Raw genomic sequence first — 2657 nt, 5'->3', positions numbered from 1 at the left:
GGGGGGGTGGGATGCACATATATAGACATACAGCTGTGTGTGCTTAGGGCTGAGCATGTGGTTTTTTTTTTTTTTTAAAACACAAAACTTTTCAATTCTGGTTATTCCAGCCTCCCCAACAGAAGTAACAGCGTGTGCGTAACGACATCGGCCTGCTGCAGCAAACGTGCGGGCGAGTCACGGAGGTGCTCGCAGGACTGGGTGTAGGTGACTGGGACTTTCTCAGCTTGGTAGCTCCTGGGGGCACTGCAGGTGCTGGAGCGGACAAACGGACACCAACAGCCTCCAGTTCCAGGGTTAGTTGCTCCGGGAGGTTTAGTGACTCTGTATGACACAGAAGTTGTGAGTCGTTCAGCAAGAGGAGTGGCAGAGAATTCAGTATTCGCTGTCCTCTCAGCCTGGGGACAGAGAGTGGGGCAGCCTCAGAGCTGCATCTACCTGCGCGTGCGTGGACAGGCTTTCTGCCTGTCTTTTCGTCCTGGCCTCTGTCCCCGACTGCTAAGCATAGGAATGCCCCTGGGTTTAGTGCGGCTTTGTTCAGCCTTGTTTTGACACCCCTCATCATAGTTCTAAATGGAATTAAATGGCTCGGGTCAAATCTAATCCATAAAGACATCTCATGTACTGACTCCACAGATCCCAGAGTGGAAATTAAGTTCCATTTTGTTTTTTACACTCAGACTTCGGATGCATTTATAAGGAAAGTACTGCACTTTTTTTTTAACCTTTTCAAACCTTTGAATCTCTGAATTTCACAGCAATTTGTAAATGTTAACTAAGTGAAACCTTGGCAAGCACTACGGCAATAAGTTATCATTAGTTATTGACACGTGATAACTGCTTTAGAGCTTATGGTTCTGGCAGCAAAATTTAATGCTGTTTCTTTTAATAATAGTTAAGCCATATCATCTAAGGTTTCTGGCTTGTTTGAGATGTGAATTTGTTTTATAGATTATAAATATACCTATACAGTGTATGTATAAAGCAGAATGCCTGTCCTTACTGATTATTTTTTGTATCATATTGTAAATTATATTATTTATTCTTTACCAATTTTGGAAAAAGGTGTTTTGGTTATTTAATATAATATACAAGAGCTGTTAAACTTCCTCTGTTTAAATTTCCAATTCAACTTGTAAAGCTGTTTTTATTCTTGTGCATAAATACATACTAATACTTGGTCTAACTTAGGTCCAGTGTGTTACTTGCTGCTCATGCCTGATCAGATTTTTCCATTTAACCTTTATTTACATAATAATGGCCCCCCTGGGAGGGGGACCTTAAAGGTTTGTCCATAAGGCCAGTCCTCCCAAGCTGAATCAGTGGCGTGACTTCCAATGACATCTCCCATCCCAGACCTGCCCTTATTTTCCCGAGGGGCAGAGGAGGTTTGGGTGGGCTGGTTTTTGCTGTACAGCTCCATTCCCAGCAGCATCTGCTCGTTAGGAGCGTCCAAAATAGGTCCAACCAAGGGCTGCCTGTCTTGAACGCCTGTCTCCCTCCATGGTCACCAGTAACAAGGGGAAGAGAGAGAGAAAGAAAACAACCCCCCAACCAAAAGGATACAATAAAGAGGGTACTATATATCTCAGGGCTTTTTTTTTTTTTCCCCTCTAGCTTTCTTTTTCCTTCACAGCTGCAGATAAGCAGGATCTTAGATGGAGAGGTCGTCTCCAGGCCATCTGTTTTCTGTGGCCCTTGTTCTGGAAAGCAGATTCCTTACCCTCTACACACGCAGGGGCCAGGTGTTCCCTTACTACAGGTTTGCACAAAGCTGGGAGCTGGGTGGGTTTCCATGAAGCCAGCTCAGCTCCCAGCGGGACCAGCCACGCTTTTATACCAGGTGTTCCCTTACTACAGGTTTGCACAAAGCTGGGAGCTGGGTGGGTTTCCATGAAGCCAGCTCAGCTCCCAGCGGGCCCAGCCACACTTTTATACAGGTCAGGTTTCTGTACATCTTTTCCTTAAAATGATTACTGGTTAGTTAATCGTTACACCTGCTTCGGTATCGGCTACGTGTCTCTTGGCTTTGAGTTACAGCTGCAGTGCTCCTTGATTCTACCCACACCCTGAGGATGGCAGTGGGGGGTGAGTGTGTGCCACCCTTAGTGGAGTTGGGGGTCAGGCTGTCCTCTGCAGCTGTTACCTTTTCCCTGGATCCTGCAGATTTCTGCCGACTTCATGCCTCGGGGATTCTTTCAGCCTCACGGCCACGCCGGGGCAAGGCATTCACTTTGTTACCGTCTCAAATTCCTTCTTGAACAAGTGCAGTGCAGCTGAACTTCCACCGACGGCGAAGTGACTGGCCGGCTCTGTGTGACTGCTGCTCAATTCAGGTGGCAGAGGCCAGGCCCGAGGTGCCCTTCGTGCTGGGCGATCCCGGGATGGGTGTCACTAACTAGTCCCTTGCGGCGCACGGTCAGGGGTTTGGTTTCTGCAACGTGCAATGGCAGCTTTGGCTTAACTCGGCACGGAGGAAGCACAGGAGTGTTCTTAAACAAGATGAAAAGCATTTTGACAAAACGTTCAACAAAAAGCTTACTGGTGGTATTCTTGATGCTTCCTCCCCATCCCGGGGGAGGACTTGTCCCCGCCGCCCGCGTGCTGGGAGCAGCTCTGAGCGCTCCCCTCCGCGGTGCCGCGGCTAGGCCGCACGG

The sequence above is a fragment of the Buceros rhinoceros genome, unplaced genomic scaffold (assembly GCF_000710305.1).
Source record: "Buceros rhinoceros silvestris isolate BGI_N320 unplaced genomic scaffold, ASM71030v1 scaffold20138, whole genome shotgun sequence".
NCBI lineage: Eukaryota > Metazoa > Chordata > Aves > Bucerotiformes > Bucerotidae > Buceros > Buceros rhinoceros.
The sequence above is the reverse complement of the archived record's forward strand: the minus strand, read 5'-3'. Positions refer to the sequence as shown.